This window comes from Orycteropus afer, unplaced genomic scaffold (genome assembly GCF_000298275.1).
Source record: "Orycteropus afer afer isolate SDZICR_OR568_19922 unplaced genomic scaffold, OryAfe1.0 scaffold00357, whole genome shotgun sequence".
NCBI lineage: Eukaryota > Metazoa > Chordata > Mammalia > Tubulidentata > Orycteropodidae > Orycteropus > Orycteropus afer.
Genome location: NW_006921944.1, coordinates 361,439 through 382,584, shown reverse-complemented (window position 1 = coordinate 382,584; position 21,146 = coordinate 361,439).

Genomic DNA, 21,146 nt, shown 5'->3' with positions numbered 1-21,146 from the left:
CAAGTGGTTAACAATGCTCTGATTTCCAGCCAGGTATCAAAAATTGGCCTTTGTTTCCTAAGGTGTTTCTTACCTTTACGGCTGACAGGCTTTTAATTCTCTCATACTATATACTAACTACAAAGGGCTATCAAATACTAACAGATCAGTACTTTATTAAGTATATAATAAAGTTTAATGTGACATAAAATGTTCTACAGGCACAGCTGCAGGTTGCATTTGGTTAGAAATCACTTTGTAAGTAACCCAAGTCTGGCTTGTTCTGCTTCCGTTGTTTGCCTGTAGAATAAACATGTCACAGTTGTCAGTAAAATCATCACTACATTGCAAGCAACCTTGAAAAAGTTGTACGCCATTCACTGCTTTTCTTCTAAACATGAGGTACAAATAGAAAAACTCCATTTGACAACATACAAAATATTCAGAGTTTCATGCCCCTTCACCCTTAAAGAGTTTTAATACTACCAAACCTGCACCAACAGGATCTTAAGTCTCAAGCAACTTCAAGGTTAAAAACACCATGAGAACAAAGGTCAGAGCTGTTGTTTCCCAGATCATTTAGAGATAAGGCAATTATTACTAGCTACCATTATCAACTTACTCACTTACCTGTGTCCTAAAATATGCCTATCTTTATATGTCCATGGGAGCTCTGGTGGAGCAGTGCCTAAAGCATTTGACTACTAACCAGAAGGCTGACGGTTCAAACCCATCAGCCATTCCATGGAAGGAAGACTGGGCAATCTACTTCCGTAGTGGTACTGCCTCAGAAACTCAACGAGGGGTCGCTATAAGCTGGATTTGACTCCATGGCATTGACTTTGGTTTTGTTTTGATATATTTCCATGACTTTTTATTAGTTATGCTACCATGTCTAAGAAAATCTTAACCAAGAACGTAAAGTCTGTCATACATACTAAAGTCAAAAATCAAATACAACTTCTAATGAACCCTATACCTTAGTCCCACAGCCAAACCCATCTATCAAAATACACGTATTTATTAACTTATTATATTTGTTGTTAGCTGCCACTGAGTTTATTCCAACTCAAGGCAACCACATGTGTGCAGAATAGAACTGCTCCATAAGGTAAGTTTAGCTAACAAATGAACCCAAGTACTAGAGATTCAGCATTGTAGAAACAAGTAAAAGACATGAATTTTACTATTTTGTTATTATAGCTGATTTGCCTTAATTTTATAGCATTTCAAAGAAATAATAATCTTCTAATAATGCTAGAATATTCCCCAAGAAATATTATATGTAGCTGTTTGCAGATTACTATAAGCCATTCTAACTTTATGGAAATCTTAAGACTTTATTTCAGAGAAATATTTGCTATTAAATAACTAAAATAAAAGTTTTAGGTGTTCTTCAAGAATTGAGATCCAGGACAATTTGGATTTCTGTTAAAATCACTATATAATTCTTAGTATTTTCTCATTCTGAAAAATTTACCTTTTAATGAACTCCAGAATTATAACACTTACCTTTCTATTCAGGATTCCAACATTAAGTTCCTTAAACATCTTAAAAGAACAGATCATCACAGGTTGAACATTACCAGTCTGATTTTGTACCATGAAATTTAAAAGATGTTTTCTAAATTTATCCAGTGGTATAGTTACAGAAACTTCATTCTATGAAGATAGCATATTTCTCAAATACAAAACCTCTCCAAAATAAAACGAAATCTTTTAAAACTTTTAAAATCTTTTAAAACTTTTCATGTGGAAGCAGCAGGGGGTGGGAAAAAAAAAATCAAGTCTCAGGTTGTATCCAATTTTAGTAACAGATCTCTTTAAACCTAAGTTAACTCATATTTTTCAATACATATGGAACACAGGTTAGACATGAAACACATGAAAAAAAGACTAACTTCGACTTCTTAGGTTTCACTCCAGTGACATAAATCACACAGCTTGGAATCAACCACCCTTGTGGCCAAAGTCTGGATTAGGAACTGGGTGGGGAACATAAATGTTAACAACAGATTTACAAGAAAACCAATTTCAGATTCCCACCCCACCACTACAGTCTTAGCATTAAAGTATACACATGTACTTATGACACCATTTAGTATCAGCTTGTCATTCTGTTTAACTCCTTGTTTTTAAATTCCAGATGCGAATAACAGTTCAAGAACCAAAGTCTTACAGCCTATATAGCAACAATTACAAAGAAAGACTACACAACATTCAACAGCTAAGAACTCATGAATTGGTGAAAAAGTATGTTTAATAGGAAAAAAAAACCCTCTCTAGATTCCATGCTTAAAGAAAACTGTCTTTTTACACTGCTTTAAACAGAATGACAAATTTTAATACTTGAATGAGTAAAATAATAGCAGTACAATTATTTTAAAAGACTGATAAATAAAAGCATCTTCTTTGTATTCAACATAACTTATCAAAAGAAGTTCAACAGTATTAAATAACTAATTCCCAATCCAGTAAGGAAAACAAATTACCATCTTGAATTTGCTTGTAAATCTCAAACAATTAAAAATAATTAACTTTTAGATGGTGGTAAACATTCTACACTAGGTCCAAAGAAAGTAAAGGTAAATCCCCAAATTTACAGATCATACTTTTTTCAGTGAAGTTTCTTTATAGACAATCATGATGAAATACTTAATATTGATAGCTCATATTCTAATTCAACAAAAAAAAAAATGTTATATATTTCTACTCACTAAAGCTGGCATACAGCTTCATAAGTGGAATATTAGTACAAAACAATTTTAAAGAAAGTTGGATATGTATGTGTTGACAAAAGAACGTATTTTAAGACTTCACATTTCCATGTTTGAAACAGTGGAAGACGGTATTCTTCAGTTAATACTTAATTTTCAAAATCTTCTGGTCACAATCCCCACCAAACTCAACAGGCCGGGACAAGTGCAATACCATACAGAAACACAGCATTGCAACCGATCCCAACCTGTGTAGAAAGGGGTTTGATTTTCCCTTACTTTTCTACAGACTTTTCACTACCACAGTCAGTTTTGCATGGATTTGCACAGCAGAATATCACACAGCTGGATGCAAACCTGCAAAACTAACCATAGAACAGTGTTCAGTAATATGACAGTTTGGTTGGGCGACAGGGTGAAGCTGGAGTTCTACAGCTAGCAGTACTTTAAGTGCTCATAATGCAGTAGATAACTAAACACTACCTGCACTATAAGCACTTTAGTGCTACAGAAGCTGTCACATCAGACACACCAGGCAGATTCTACATCGACACAATAAAAGTACACAAAATTAGTAAAAACCACTTGAAGGAAATAGCAGGCCACCATCAGTTTTGCATAGATTTGCACAACTACATTCTTCTTGTAGTGCAACTATGCAAAACTAACAGAGGACTGCAAACAAAAAACTATTAAAGTACCTATATACTCGCTTGGCTTGAATTATTAGATGAATACATAACTTCTTATGCCAGAAGGAGCACTTAGGGCAGTAGATGCTAATCTACTTCACTATCTGCACTAGATGCACCTTAGAACAAAAAGCACTTAACACCAGCAGGCCCTGCGCTTTTTATATCCCACCTTTGCTTCCCGAGGCAGCTGTCACCATAATGCTACAAGTGCCTTCACTGCAGTAGATGCACATATCACTACCTGCACTGTAAGCACTTTGACATTATTCTGACTGGTCACAATCTTCAGTTTTACAAGGTGATGTTCTCGGTATTCCTGCTAAATTTGAAATAAATAATTAGATAGAATAATACCTTCAACTCCTTCAACTATGAAACATACTATTCAGCTTAATCCCTAATAGGGAAGAGAAATTAATTTAATTAAAATATCATTCACACAAAGCGCTAGCTTTTCCTTAAACCTGGCCTTTCTCAAAGAAATACTTTTTTTTTTTTTTTAAAAAAAAGGGTGTGTGTGTGAAAATCAGAGTACATCTGAACAATTAACATTCAACTGAAAGATTTAAAGCCTTTGTACCTTTTAGAGGAAATCTTCACATCCACGTGGCAAAACACTTTCCTTTTCTTCAGGTTTCTAATTAGCAAATACTTGGTAAACTGATTAATAAAATTAACTACATTTCAAGCTTATTAATTATAGAATTTAAATAGCCGTTTTAAACCTTAAAAAGTGTATCACTGCAGATTGAATCAACCAACTTAAAAAGCAGCTCTAAAATTACATTTTTGTAAACTGTGCATCAGTGAGTTTCCAAAGAGTAAGAATATTTGCATTGTACTTTTCCTACCTTAAAAACTTTTTAATCTAGTGAATGAAATGGTGAACTGGACACAGTACAATACCTATTTCAACCTTAAAACCTAATCCAATGTTATTTACTAAAAGCAAAGATATAAATCAAGAGAGTTTGTTTCTAAGAAAAGTTCACTAAGAAAATCAGAATACACTTACCTACTCAGGAAAGCTGCTTTCTCAGCAAGTATCCTTAGAAAAGCTTTTGGTGAAGTTAGGTCCACGTGTTATCACTGCGAGGTGGGGGGCGGCAGGAGATAGGAAAAAAAGGTAAAACATATTTGCTTAAAATTACTAACTCCAAATCTACACTTAGATTTATTTATTTTCAAATTGCTTTTAGTTACTGTCAAATAACTTCATCTATTTGCAAAAATGAGGCAAACAGAAATGGGCAATACAGGCGGGCTTTAAAAGACAATGTATGGGGTGAATATATGAAAGAGAATAAACTTGGAAAAACCGTAGGTATTTATTACATGCCTTTTAACTTTCTGATCTGATCAATAAACTCCTGAACTATTTGAATGTGATCCACAGCAATTATTAGCTCTACTGGTACAGTTCCAACAAGGAAAAATAAAACAGCAGCAAAGGGACTATTCTTCACCACCCCTCCCCCAATCAGGACCTCGTGGCTGCAAGCCGGGATAAAGAGTTGTTGCCCCAAACTGCTGTGGTCGTTGATAGCAAGTTGCTAATTTTTTCTTTGGGTAGCGTTGCAGTAATGAGTCTGTTTTCTCTAGCTCTTTTTTCCTGTGTTCCGGCTTAAGACCAGAAAACCCGACAAGAACACCGGAGACTGAAAAGTGCTCGCCACCCTCATGGAGCCTGGGCCGGCAGCACATGTCGCACAAGGGGGCGCGCGGCCCTGCGGTTCCCAGCGCGGCCGCCAGGGGGAGGTGGGTCAGAGCCGGTCCCCGCCGGACGCGGCACCCCCCCCCCTTGTTTCCCCCCGGCAGCCGCACGGAGACCGGCGGCGCCGAGGCCCGAGCGCGGCGGGGACGCGGGCGCGCCGCCCCTCCTTTGTGTCCCCCGGCCCTCTAGAGCCCGGCCCAGAGGGGCGGGGGCTCCACGGCCGCTAGCGCCCGTCGCACGCGGCCCGAGGCCTAAGCCAGGAACAATCGGCGGCGGCGCGCAGTCGCCGCCATGTCCCCCCGCCCTCACCCTCGCGCAGCCCGCCCCGAAGGAACATGGCGGCGCGGCCGACGCTCCCGCCGAGCCGGGCCGGCCCTTATGCGCCGCGCTCCCTACGAGCGGATGGGCGAAGGCGGGCCCACGCCGCAACCAAGCCCAGCATAGGCTACTCCGCGGGCCGTGGCTGGGCAAGTTGGGAGCCCTGCCCGGGGGCTACTCGGGCGGGTTAACAAAGCCCACGCGGAGCGGGGAAGTGCCCAGGCCTCACCGCCCCAAGCTCGAGCGCCCCTCCGCCCACCCTCGCGCGCACAAAGTTTGGGGGACCGCGGGCTCCTGCCCACGCTACACGCCCGCGGCGTGCAGGTAGCTCGTGGGCGCGCCCCCTCCCGGCCCGCGGCCTGCCCCATGTGCCGCGGCCGCTTTGTTCTGGAGGCGCTTTAACTCTCGCCCCCGGGAGAAACTTTCCCTATCGGGGGACCCCACACCCCACGTGCACCCCGAGCCCTAGAGAGAGTGCAAGCCTCACGCGTTCAGTTCCCGAAAGGTTATTGTGTGCGCCGTGCACCCACCAGACCTCCAGGGCCGGCCCAAGCAGGGTCCGCGCGGGTCCCGGGCGCGGCCGCTGCGCGCACGCCGCTCCCTCCCTCCCTCCCCCGGCCCTGCCCCTCCGCCAGCCCGCGTGCGAGTGAGTCCTGGCTGCCACACGCTGGAGCGGCCAACGGCCCGCGACCAGCCGCAGTTCTCGGCCACGCCGCGGCCACGCCGCCCCGGGCCAGTCCGCCACACCCGCCCGTCTGCCCTCCGGACCAGGACCGCACACAACAGGTTTCACTCAGTCGGCGGAGGGGTGGGCAGACTCACCGGGAGGAGTAGCCGCCACCATCTTCGCCTTGCCCGCCGCTGGCTCTTGCTCCCGCCTCCCACCCACCTCCGCTTTACTACGACCAGAGGCCCCAGGCCGGGGGTGCGGCCAACCCGCCCCACGGTGGGGGCTTCCCAGAGCTACACTAGACGCGGCGGCGCGGCGGGGGTCGTCCCACCCCCTCGGCCTCGCCCGAGGGCGCGAAGTGGCGCGAAGGCGCAGGTCGGAGGCAGCAGCAGCACCTCAAAGGACCATGTGGGTGAATGAAGGGCGGCGGCTCCCGCCTCAACGTAAATACGGACAAACCCTACTCCCTCATTAGCATAAAAAACAAAGTACTTCCGACCTCCCCGCCCGCCCGCCAATCACCGCAGGCCCCGCCCACGGCGGCAGCTCGGGCCAGGCGGACGGGAGAGCGGGAGCCAGGAATCTATCTGCGCCGCGCAGCGTTCTCTGGGCCGCGCTCTCCGGCGGCCCGCCCACTGCCGCCTGCCTCGCGGAGCGCCGCGCCCGGACACCTCGCGCCACGCCTCGACACGCCCTCCTTTAACTAGCTCTCCGCGTGTGCAGACCCCCGCGCGTTGCACACTCTCCTGGAAGCACACCCTTCTTGGGGCTTCCTGTGAGCCGTGCTAGTTCTTGGGATCGGCATATACATGATGTGATTACTATTTATTACTTTACTTGCCCTTGATGGATCTTGGTGGTAATTAGGGGCCTGCTGTATGCATACATGAATTCACGATAGTAAAATCCAGTGACCTACTCTTATATATAAAGGTATTACTCAGTGCAAAGATCTTTCTAGACAGAAATGAATGCATTGCACTCAAGACTTAGGACTGCACAAATCGCTGAAAAGTGTTTCCTTAACCCGGTCATGTGTAAACCAAAATGCATGCCAGAGGAGAGGTTTCAAGCTGCATTTAGTAGGAACTCGTTGCTCTTCTGTGGAAACAGTACAGTTTCAGAAAGAATCTCATAAATGTAACTACAGAATCAAGTTCAGGACATACTAGCTGAGAAAAGGAGCCCACTTAGGAGAGCCTCCTTCTACACATTATAATTATGGAAATTCCGGAATCTCATATTGTTCAAATTTCAGAAACATTGTTAAAGGAAGTGAGGATTCATAACGTTTACTACAAAAAAAAAAAACAAAAAACTGATAATTTTAAGTTGATCTAAATAATCCAGTAAGTATTTATTGGAAAGCCATGACTTTACAAGCCAATTGTAAAAAACATTGCCAGTATATGTCTATAATGTCCAAATGTTAAAAATTTTGACATTCAAATCTTGGTAACATTGCCATTCACTACCTCCTTCTGACTCACTTTATCACGGTCGACTTACATTCAATTGTCAAACTAATGGTGATATAAAAAGTAATGATTTAATTCTTGTTTTTGCTACTCTTATAGTAAGGATATGTTTTCTAAGTATGTTTTGCTTTATACGTCAAGATAGATGGCCAAATCTGAAATTTTACAATATTAATCTTTCTGAAATATTGATGAGTCTTTCAAAGAAAATCTGATTGCTAATTTTATTCAAAAGACTTTCTTCAAAAGTCGAATTTACGTTACTTTTGGCCAGCATTGACTGATTTGTCAATTCCCTATTCTTTAAAGCTCATCTTCTGGTTAATTAAAATGGCTGAGGAATTGTGAGTAAGAGTGTTCATCACACTCTCTGAATCATGGGAAATCCCACCTATATATAGGTTTCTTAGCAGTAGAGGAGTTATTTGTCTCATAGTTTCTTTCCAATTGCAATTAACATTACAATAATCTTAGTTTTAAAAAAACTGTTTTCAGACATCTAACAGTATCTCTGTGGAAATATAATACGTATGCAATTATTTTCTGTGACTACAGTGTAAGAGATTTTCTTAAAGTGTACATTTCTTATGTTAATCAGGAGTTTTGAAGATGTAAAGTCATTTAAACCTACTTAATTGGAAATCCCAGAAAGTTTCAGAATTAGTACCTTGAGTTTTATTTCTAAGGGATTTCCTCATACTTCCTTTCAAAACTGATAAACAAATTATGGTAAACATAATTAGAATAATTGAAACTTTTCAATCCCAATGAATTTGAAATTTAGCAGACATTTTATTTTTTTCTGGAAGTCATTACCGAAAAGAAACTCATCTGCCTCAGGGACCACAGCTAGGTATACTTTATAACCAAAGTAAACTTGTAGTGATAATTTTGATGGTCAGATAAATTCTACATTGCTAGGAAATACCCAATACAACCAGGAAATGTAAAAATACAGCTATGTAGAATGACAAAGACATACAGGCTTCTTCAGTTAGCTAAAATGTGGTACTGTTTTACACAACCCAGAGCATTTTAGGTGGAATGAAAATCTTCAGTCCAACATCAGACAGTTCCATATAACTGAATATTTGCATGATATGTAACAAATAGTAAACAAATATCTATATTCTTCCACTTTTCACCCATATGCTTCAAAGTCTTGTAGACATAAATGTTATGAATTGAGAACATCTAAAAAGTTCTTAATCTTATTAGTAACATTCATAATTTTTTATTTTCTACTTTTTCTATTTGACTGTCATTATGACATTGGAGATAATCTGTAAGTTTGCAATTAAGTGTATGTTATATTTTAGTAACTTGGAATTTTTAACATAGATGCCTACAGTTATTTATTATTTTGTCACAGTATTTGAATTTTATGGGAAAAGGGAAACAAACACCATTTTATATTTGGTAAATTAACTGGTTATAAACCAAGAACATTTTTGGTACTTTTAAAATAACGATCAATTATGTCGTTGTTATGTGTCATCGAGTCGGCCCCAACTCCTAGAGACTCCTCCTTGGGTTTCCGAGGCCGTATCATTACAGAAGTAGGATTGCCCAACCTTCCTTCCGAGGAGTGGCTGGTGGGTTTGAACCTCCAGCCTTCTGGTTAGCAGTCAAGTACTTAGGCACTATGCTACCAGAGCTCCTACGAACAATTATACAAATTCAATTATTAAATTTTGAATTATTAACAATATATATTGGTAAATATGGAGCTCTGGTGGTGTCATAGTTAAAGCATTTTGGTTTAACCAAAACGTCTGTCATTGAACCCACCAGCTGCTCTGTGGAAGAAAGATGAAGCATCTGATTTGTGTCTAAAAATGCATAGTATAGTCCTATCTGATTAATTATATTTTGTGTTTAGGATCTTTAAAATAAGCCAATTTAACAAGCACTTGTGAAGTGCCTGCTATTCTTTCAGAACTGGTAAGAAATAAAAGAAGAAAGAAGACAGAACTCATGCATAGGAGAAGTTCAAGAACAAGAATGTGAATCTACTATGACTACTATGAATCTTTAATAAGTACGCTAAAAGAGTCATATCTTTAAGAGTTTATTCCTGTTTATATCTAATCAAGTAATTCCCCTGATGTCAGGTTATTTTGCTTCCTTAGGAATTTGTTGTTGTTGTTGTTATGTGCCGTCGAGTCGGCCCCGACTCATAGCGACCCCTCCTTGGGTTTCCGAGGCAGTATCACTACGGAAGTAGGATTGCCCAACCTTCCTTCCGAGGAGTGGCTGGTGGGTTTGAACCACCAGCCTTCTGGTTAGGGATTTAGAACATCTTTATTTTGTGTTATACGATGATAATGTATATATATGGATTATTTGCTACAAATCACATTCCAATGACAATAAATTTGGGAGCTCTGGTGGTGTAGTGCCTAAGGCATTTGACTGCTAACCAGAAGGCTGGCAGTTCAAACCCACCAGCCACTGGTCGGAAAGAAGATTGGGCAATCTACCTCTGTAGTGATACTGCCTTGGAAACCCAAGGAGAGGTCTCTGAGTCGGATCTGACTCAATGGCAGTGAGTGAGTTTGTTTTATAAAGATCATGATCATTTAACCTGATAGTCTCATCTCTGACTTTGAAATTAAGAAAGTATAGCAGGGAAGGTAAATAAGTGTGGTTTTTGGGAAAAAAAAAAAGTAATTTGAAGAAAATGCTTTCCTTTTTCATATACCATTGAAATTATCACTGTAGTACTCTGTAGAACCAGATGGGCATAACTGATGATTATTTAATTACAAAAACTAGACATACCAGGTAGTGTTTGTCACAAGAGACAGTTTCTACCATTAAAGAAATTTTATATGGGTTGATGTTTATCAATATATTTTAAATTGTATAACTTTAAGAAAATAAATATAATACATTTTTAATTAAAGCTAATGTATAATTATAATAAAAATAGTTCATTCTGTTTACTAGAAGGATGGAACATCAAAAGTAGAAGTAGCTTTTTTTTAATTTTTGGTATTAATTCATTAGTTCTCAACCTGGTTGTACGTTACAGTCACCCGAAAAGACCATATAATTTGTTGAAGTTAGGGCTTGAACATCACATTTTTTAATAAAAATTCTAAGGTCATTTTTATATGAAAACAGGGCTAATACCTCCTGGTACTTAGTTTTTGCATTAGATAAAAATGCATTGAGCTGGTTAATCTTGATAGATGCTAATACCTGTGTCCACCCACATTGCATACATGTTACTGATACATACAGAGACTCCATGAGAAACTGATCAAGGGCATCGGAAATCTTCCACCAAGAAGTTATGGACACAAAGTTTCAAAAGAAAGACAAAATCTGCAGAAATAATTTTGAAAAACTTAATCCATGTTAACTGTAGGTACCAACCTATGCTAATAAGGCAGTTATCATCAAGTCCATTCTGACTCATGGCAACCCCATATGTATCAGAGTAGAGCTATGTACTATAGGGTTTTCCATGGTTGATTTTTTCTGACACAGGTTGCCAGGCCTTTCTTTTCAGGTGCCTCTGGGTAGACTTGAATTTCCTCCCTTTTGGTTAGTAGTCAAGCACGTTAACTCTTTTCACAGTCTGGGGACTCTTATTTGTCACGTACCAGTGTTCAAACCAAGTACACTACTAAGGTTTCACCATGTAAAATCAAAACTAAATTGTGACAATGAGATTTTCATCTCTGACAAATAATCAGAGTGTAAGGGCTAATTAAAAAGGTTACACAGACTGAGCAGGGCCTCTGCACTACAACTGTCCAAAGAGAATTAAATATCATCGGAGTCTCAAAACTCATCCTTAAGAAGGTGAATTTTCTTTGTTGTTTGACGACGAGTTCATGATGGCATTATGTCAGTAAGAAGATCAGCTATGTCTGCCACATTTGTTTATAGGAATTTCCCAAACCTATAAGGGTAACTCTAGATATAAATTTAAAAAGAAATAATATTAGATTTAGCCATACATACTTGATGTCTTTGTTTTGAAATTTGCTTGCAAAAATATTTGAGCTAGTTGTCTGTTCTTCCCTGGCTGGGAGGTCAGAGTACTTATTATTGGAAGCTGCAAGTAAAATTAACCCAAGAGTGTTTAAAGCCACGTCAAGATAGGTGGGGATGAGGGAAGCTGAAGTTTATGAGCCATAAAAGTCCACATAGAATAGCAAAACAAGGAGGAAGATGGTGCCCAAGGGATAAGTTCTGGAAAACAGCCTAGGACGGTGGGTGTTGGAAATATTCTGTATTTTAATCTAAGTAATGTTTACATGGTTGTAGAGAGAAATCATTGTTACACTTATGATTAATATGTATGCCCTTTATATATATTATCTCTTAATTTCATGACATAATACAACAGTTACAGCAATAACAACAAGAAAGGGACCAGTGTGAAAACCCAAGGCAAACAGTATAGCAGGACTTAATGAGGCACATGGAAGGATGGTTCTGGTTAAATATCTGCATATTGCCTCTTGTGTGTTCTATGAATCATTACACATGGATGAGTTAATTACTTAGAGAATCATGAACAGGATGGGCAAATCAGTCACAGGTAATACCGAAGAAATTTCTAACATCTAACAGACAGAAGAGTTGGCTTTTTACCATATCAAATATTCAAGAATACTAACTTTTAAACAGCCAAGAGAGCTCTTTTTCAATATTAAATGTTTAAGAGATGACTAACATCTTATATTATACTGGTAAGCTAGCTATATCAATATGAATTGTTTAGATCCACAACTAACATTAGTTAAAACAGCTGGTTTCTCCCATATCCAGTGTTCACAAAAGATTAGTGCCTAATATTTGTGAAAAGAGTGAGCTATTTCAAAGTCTAATATATGTTCAGATAAAATAATTGCCACAGTTTGTGCTAAAAAATCATTTGTTGTTTTAATCAATGAAACATGAAAATTTTACCCACAGAACCATGAATGTAATTTCCATTTAATAAAGTCTTGTAATTCTATCTGAAAAGGGAGACAGACTTTGTGTCTGTGTCTGTGTGTGTGTGTGGCTTTATTTACACTAATGTAATCTTTTACAAAGGAACCCTGGTTGTGCAGTGGTTAAGCACTTGGCTGCTAACTGAAAGGTCAGTAATTCAAACCCATCAACCATTCAGTGGGAGGAAAGACCAGACTGCTCCCATAAAGATACAGCCTAAGAAACTCTATGGGGGGAGTTCTACTCTGTCCTATAGGGTTGTTAAAAGTTGGAATCAACTCAATGGCACACAACAACAACAAACAGTCTTATACAAGAATTGTGAGGTGGTGCAAATATACTCAGCTGCTAGAAATGCCTGGAGATCTATTTCCGAAAAATCAGTCATTGAAAACTTAGGGAGCACACTTATTCTGACACACGCTAGGATGCCCTGTGTCAAAACTGACTTGATGGCAACTGGTTTAGTATAGCATAGTCTCAAATACAAGGATGAGTTGAAACCTTGGTAGGAACCAGTAAGAGGGAAGGAGCAGAAGAAACAAGGATTAAGAAACGGTGGTGATACAGTTACTAGAATCCAATGAGATTATCAAGTTTTTGAGCTGTGAAATCAGACGTTAAGTTGAGAACAGGGAATGAAACATTGAGAAAGGGTAGTGGAGAGAAGTATAATCAAAAGAGTGGGGTGGCAGAAAGACATAAACATGATAGGCTGATCATGGATAACCATTGACTCAAAATTAGAGAAACAGAATTGAGTTACTAAGTCAGCTGTTGGTATCATGAGTGGGTCTTCTGAAGATACATTTTATCTAAGATGGCTCAGTCATTCCCAAAGTATCCTTGAACTCTAGGTTAATTAAGCACTGGACACTGTCTTCTTTCACTGTCCTTGAGTCATTTGAGTCCTTCTCTGATATCAGAGGTACTTCTTCACACATGGGTAGGTAAAAGAGTTCAGCCAAGGATGAGATACAGGTTAATTTACCCCTGTTCAGGGGAGCTGTATGCTGTATCACATCTACCTGCCGTAAAACCAAAGTGGATCTGGGATAGAAATGGGCAATAAAAATGCAGATTTTTGACAGGAACACTGAAGGAGCATTATGAGATTATATCAGATTATTTTTAAACCGTTGTTGTTGTTGTTATGTGCCGTCAAGTCGGATCTGACTCATAGCGATCCCTCCTTGGGTATCCTAGGCAGTATCACTGTGGAAGTAGATAGCCCAACCTTCCTTCTGAGAAGTGGCTGGTAGGTTTGAACCACTAGCCTTCTGGTTAGCAGTGAAGGCCTTAGGCACTATACTACCAGAGCTCCTTTAAATATAACCACCCATACACATATATATGTTTGAGAAAATAGGTCCTTACATTCTCTAATTTAGGAAGCTGATACAACTGATAATGATAACAACATATGAATATACATTCATGGGAATAATCAAGTAATTAATAATCATTATCTGTGACTATAATATCTGGCTTATCAAAATGGGGTAATGAAGAATGAAAAGCTGATAATATTAGGATTAGAAGAACAAAGAAAAACAGCAGGGGGAAGTGTGCCCAAGACCATATATAGGGTGGGCAGACAATGTTTCTACAAGTGTATTGCTATGTTCTGTAAGAATTCCCAAGTATATAGTAGACCTGACAAGGGACAAGGTTGTAGTCACTTCTTGGCCACAGCCAGCTACCCAGAGGGAGAGAGTAGTTGGACTTGTGGGCTCAAGACCATAGTCACAGGGGACATCAAGCTCAATTGGCATAATATACTATGCAAAAACATTGTTCCATACCTTACTTTGGCAAGTAGCAACTGGGATCTTAAATGCTTGCAAGCTGCCATTTAGATGCAACAATGGGTCTCTCCTCATCCAGAACAAAGAAGAATGAAGAAAAATAAAGATCCATGGAAACAATTAGTCTAAGTGACTGACACACCATGTGATTCTCAGCCTATATGACTATGAGACCAGACAAACTAGATGGTGCCCAGCTACCACTGTTAACTACTCAGAGGGGGCATCTATGTAGGAGATCCTTGATAGAATGGGAGAACAATGTGGAACAAAACTCAAAATCATTAAAAAAAAAGGGGGGGGTGGAATTAGGTTTGTGGGTCTGATGGTGCCTGATGGAACCACTCAGACTATGGCCCCTAGCTGCCATTCAGGTCTGCAATTGAACTCACTCCTGCAGCATCTAGCTAAACAAGAGACAGGCATATGAGCTGAGCATTTACATTAGGTAGATACACTCCTTGGAGAGATCAATCATGGGACAATAGAAGGCCTGTGTATGCACAGCAAGATAGCTGGGGGGGGGGGGGGGGCGCAGGAGAGCATGGGAGGGAAGAACACAGAGAAGAGGTAACTATGGGGAGAAAGTGAGAAGGGAGCTGTTGCATGTAGGAAATTGCAGTCAATGTCATGAGACAAAGTATAAATGAGCTGTTGTATGGAAAATAAATTTGCTTTGTAAACTTTCACCCAAGTCACAATAAAAATTTAAAATAATAATAAAAAAAAAGGAGCAAAGAAAAACCAAGAAAACATGCAGTTCTATGGTGAAAAGAGTTCTTTTAAGTGACCTCTATTTGTTCTCTGGAAAAACAGCTTGAAAGATCTTTCCTCTAAACCCTGAGGATTTATCTTTTCCCTAGTTTTCTACTCCAGAGTTTGTTACTTTCGTCCAGGTTGATTGACATTTCCTAGTTAAGCCATAAACAACTTTGATACTTTTTGTCTAGCCCTAGGATACAGCCTGCCCTGTGACTGTCTAGTTTACACACCCTGCAAGGATTGGTCAATAAACTATAGACTTTGCAAATGAAGTGACTACAGACTATGTAAATAAAGTAATGGTAGTCGACTAAGGTGATTGGTCAGTTTGTTGCCCTGTGCAGGGGGCCAAGGCTTGAAATTGACAAAGAGTCTGCTTATGTATGCAGCCACCCCCACTGAAGTTTCAGAAAGAAGAAGGAGAAAGGGTAAGAGAGGCAAGAAGAGAGAAGAAACAGAGAGGGACAGAGACAGACAGACAGACAGACAGACAGAAAGAGGAGGTAAGGAACTTCCTAAAGGAGCTGTAACATGGGTCAATGGCTATAATATGGAAGACAGCAACAGACCTGAAAGAGGTCCTGCAGCAGAGGTGACGGTGACAGCAGAAACCTGCTGATAGGAATGCAGCTAACAGAGCTGAACAAAGCTGCTACACTGGTTACAAACTGGGTCAGTTAGCAGTGGTGAGGCCAACAGGGAAGAGGCTTGTCCTGAGGGGAGTGAGAGGAGACATGCATGGCTGAGAGGGGGTGTGCACAGCAGAGAGAAGTGCATGCTTAAAGGAGCTGAGAAAGCTGCCTGCACTGAATAAGGGAGGGATGTACTCTTTACTTTGGGAGACTTTTCTAGATTTGCCATCGTGCTATCTGATTCTGAAACTGAATTAAGGCCTGTTGATCCTCATCCTGAGTTATACCCTGTTACTTCCTTAATAAACCACTTAATGTAAGTATTGTTTGTGAGCTCTGTGTGGCTACTGCAATGGATTATAGAACTTAGAAGAAAAGTAGAGAGTGCTGTGGGAGGGACAGTTGGTAATCAGAATTAGTAAAAAGTTTGGAGGATGGAGGTATGCCCAAATTCCACCTCATAGGAATCAGCTTTGGGCTGATGGTGATTCTCTGCATGAAGCTAGAGGACTTCAGGTGCTACTACTTGAATGTTAAAAGTTCCTATTGTTAGTCCAAGTGACTGGCACACCATGCGATTCTCAGTCTATATGACTGAGACCAGACAAACTAGATGGTGCCCGGCTACCATTGTCTACCACTGCGAGGGGGATCTATGTAGGAGATCCTGGATAGTATGGGAGAACAATGTGGAACAAAACTCAAAATCATTAAAAAAAAAAAAAAAAAAAAGGGACTAGGTTTGTGGGTCTGGTGGAGCCTGTTTGCCTGTTTAATAGGAACATTAAAAGTTCCTATTGTTCTACACAGAGCAGGGTACGACATCAAAAATGAAGTCAATGCAAATTACCAGTAATCATATTACCATCTGGTAAAACTAATACAGACACAATATTCTGCCTCAACTAAGTGTTTCTTCAATATTTCCATTAAAGGGAGTATACTAAACATTGACTGCCAGCTGCACAGAGCTGCCATGTCTGGAGCACTGGGAGAGCCCAGGACTGCCTGGTAGGGCCCAGGGTTACCAGTGGCCAAGGGCGGCTGTCTGTTCTGGACCATGGGTGGAGGGCTGGAGCCATTTTTGATGCAAGAGGTGCTGGTACAGGTATATTTTGCCACCACTCCTCTGACAGTTCGTCATACTGTAGTGGCTTGCTTGATGCTGTGATGTTGAACGCTGTGCACTGGAATTTAAAAAACCAGCTGGGTCACCAAAGTAGACAAGTTTCAGCAGTGCTTTCAGTCTAACACACACTGGGAAAAAGACTGGGATCATCCACTTGTGAAAAAATTGTCTACTGGAAACCTTATGAGTAGCAGTGAAACACTGTCTGCTTTCGTGCCCAAAGATGACCCCTTTAGGTTGGAAGGCATTTAAAATATCACTGGGGAAGACCTACCTCTTCAAAGTAGAGTAGATGTTAGTGAAGTAGATGGAGTAAAGCTGTGGGATCTTCATTTGCTGAAGGGGCAAAATGGGAAGAAATAGCTACAAACATTCATTAATTATCAGAATGTGGAATGTATGACTTATGAATCTAGGAAAATTGGAACCTGTCAAAAAAGAAATGAAACACATAAAGATTGATAACCTAGGCATTAGTGAGATGAAATGGACTAGTATTGGCCATTTTGAATCAGATAATCATATGGTCTATTATGCCAGGAATGATAGACTGAAGAGAAATGGCATAAATTTATAATTGAAAAGAACATTTCAAGATACACCCTGGAGTACAATGTTGTTGTTATACACTGTCAATAGACCCCAACAACATATCAAAAAAGTAATGCCATGACCAAGTGGGGTTCAAACCAGGTATGCAAGGATGGTTCAACATTAGAAAAACAATCAACATCATTCATCACACAAGCAAAACAAAGGAAAAGAACCACATGATTATATCAATTGATGCAGAAAAGGCATTTGATAAAATCCAACACCCATTCCTGATTAAAAAAGAAAATTCTCTGCAAAATAGGAATCAAAGGACATTCTTCAACATAAAAAAGGGTATATATTCAAAACCAACAGCAAACATTCTCAGTGGAAAGAGACTGAAACCATTCCCCTTTTGAATAGGAACCAGACAAGATGCCCTGTATCACCACCTCTATTCAACATTGTTTTGGAAATCCTAGCCAGGGCAAAAAGGCAAGAAAGGGAAATCAAAGGCCTCCAAATTGGTAAGGAAGAAGTAAAACAGTCTGTATTTGATGATCACATGATCCTATACATAGAAAACCTAAGAGACTTAGTAAAAAAACCACTGGAAGTAATTGAGAGATTTAGCATAGTGACAGGTTACAAGATCAACATCCAAAAATCAATTGGATTCTTCTACACTACCAAAGAGATTGCTGAAAAAGAAATAAGGAAATCAATATCATTCACAATAGCTACCACACAATAATAATAATTACAAAGCACTACTTCAAGAGACCATAAGAGATCTACATAAATGGAAGATCATACCCTGCTCATGGATAGGAAGATTGAAGATTGAACATTGTGAAATGTCAATACCATCCAAAGCAATCTATACATTCAATGCCATCCCTAATCCAGATCCTATTAACATTCTTTAAGGATGTGGAAAAAACAATCACTAATTTTATTTGGAAAGAAAAGAGACTTAGCATAAACAGTGCACCACTGCAGAAGAACAAAGTAGGACGTCTCACACTCCTGGATCTCAAAACCTGCTATACAGCCTCAGTAGTCAAAATAGCCCAGTATTGGTACAATGACAGAAACATAGACCAGTGGAATAGAATTGAGAACCAAGAAATAAATCCATTAACCTATGGTCAGCTGATCCTTGTTTGACAAAGGGTTGAAATCCATTAAATGGGGAAGTGTTTGTCTGTTTAACAAATGGTGCTGGCAAAATTGGATATCCATTTGCAGAAAAATGAAACAAGATCTGTACTTCATACCATACACAAAACCTAACTCCAGATGCATCAAAGACTTAAATATGAGTCCTAAAACTATGAAGTTTCTCAAGGAAAAACTTTGGGCAAATTTCACTCATTCATATTCACTGCTGTTGAATCCAATTCGACTCATAGTGACGCCTCCTTGGGTTTCCAAGGCAGTATCACTATGGAAGTAGATTGCCCAGTCTTCCTTCCAAGGAGTGGCTGGTGGGTTTGAACTACCAGCCTTCTGGTTAGCAGTCAAACGCCTTAGGCACTACAGCACCAGAACCTTTATATATGGCATAAATAGACTATGAAGCATAACCCAAAATACACAAACAGCAGAAAATAAACTATGAATGGGACCTTTGCTTGCAAAGACTTCTCCAAAAGAGTCAAAAGAGAACCTACAGATTGGGAAAAAAATTTGACAATGATATAACTGACAAGGGACTTATTTCTAAAATGTATGGAAAACTCTAACACTTCAACACTAAAAAGACAAACAATCTAATTAAAAATGGACAGAAGACATAAACAGACACTTCACCCAAAGGATATTCTAGTGGCCAACAAACACTTGAAAAAATGTTCACGATCATTAGCTGTTAGAGAGATGCAAATAAAAGCAACAATGAGATCCCATCTTGTCCCAGCACTAATAGCAAAGTTCAAAAAGACAGAAAATAACAAATGCTGATGAGGATGTGGAGAAATTGGGACTCTCATACACTGCTGGTTGGACTGTAAAATGGTAAAACCACTGTGGAAAGCAGTATGGTGATTCCTTCAAAAGTTGGAATTAGAAATACTGTTTGCCAGCAATGACATTGCTAGGTATATATCCTACAGAAGTAAGAGCTAGGACAATAACAGATATATGCACACCCACGTTCATCGCAGCACTATTTACAATACCCAAAAGATGGAAACAACCTAGGTGTCCATCAACTGAAGAATGGATAACTAAACTAAGGTACATGCACACAACTGAATACTATGCAACCCTAAAGAATAATGTAGAATCTGAAAAACATTGCATGACATGGATGAACTTGGGGAAAATTATGCTGAGTGAAATAAGTCAATCATAGTAGGAGAAATATTGTATTACTCCACCATTGTGAAAAGTCAAGGAAAGGTTTATATATGGAAGGAAATTTTCTTTGTTGGTTACCAGTGGTGGGAGGGGAGGGGAGAGAACACTGCTAGATAGTTAGAGACAAGCTTTGATGTGGTTCAAGGGAAGGGCAATGCATCAAATATGACTGATCAACGTGGTGGCACTGAGGAAGAGGAAGACACAGAGAGGTACATGGAAATACAGACAACAAAGATGAAACCTTTTGCACATAAAGTACCATATTGTCATTGATGGCAAACATTGATCTATGGGTGGTTAGATGTGTGGACAGGCTGAATCATCAGGTATGATTATGCAGGGGGGAGTGTGCCCACGACCATGTATAGGGTTGGCAGACAATGTGTCTACAAGTGTATTGGTATGTTCTGTAAAAATGTCCAGGTATATAGTAGAGCTAACAAGGGACAAGGTTGTGGTGACTTCTTGGCCACAGCTAGCTACCCAGAGGGAGTGAGTAGTTGGACTTATGGGCTCAGGACCATGGTCCCAGGGGACCTCAAACTCAACTGGCAAGTGGCCATCTAGACGCAACAATGGGTCTCTCCTCATCCAGAGCAGAGAAGAATGAAGAAAACCAAAGACACATGGAAACAATTAGTGCAAGGGACTGGTAGACCCATGTGATCCTCTGCCTATGTGACCATGAGACCAGAAGAACTAGACAGTGCCTGGCTACCCCTGTCAACCACTTGGAGGGGGATCTGTGTAGGAGATATTGGATAGAGTGGGAGAACAAAGTAGAACAAAACTCAAAATTATTTATTTTTTTTTTAAAAAAGGACCAGGATTGCTGGTCTGATAGAGCCTGGTGAAACCCCTGAAACTGTGGCCCCTAGCTGTCCTTCAGGTCTGGAATTGAAGTCACTCCTATGGCTTCCAGCCTAATCAAAGACCAGCATATGGACAGAACATTTACATCAGGTAGGTATACTCCCTACAGAGATCAATCATAGGAGAATAGAAGGGCAGTGTATATGCACAGGGAGACCACTCAGGGGGCAGGAGTGCTTGGGAAGGAAGGACACAGGGAAGAGATAACTATGGGGATGAAGTGGGAAGAGTGCTGTCACATTGTGGGAAATTGCAGTCAATGTCATGAGACAAAATATGTATGAACTGCTGTATGAAAAATGAATTTGTTCTGTAAACTTTCACCCAAATCAAAATAAAATTTTTTAAACAAATCATACATGAAGAAATTAAAAGTTCTTACAAAAGATAGGAAATGAAGAAAAGAGAAAAATGGATGTCAGAAGAACCTCAGAACCTTGATCTTGAAACAGAGAGTAGCTAAAGGAAATGAAAGAAATTTTGAAATAAAAGAGCTGAACAGAATATTTCA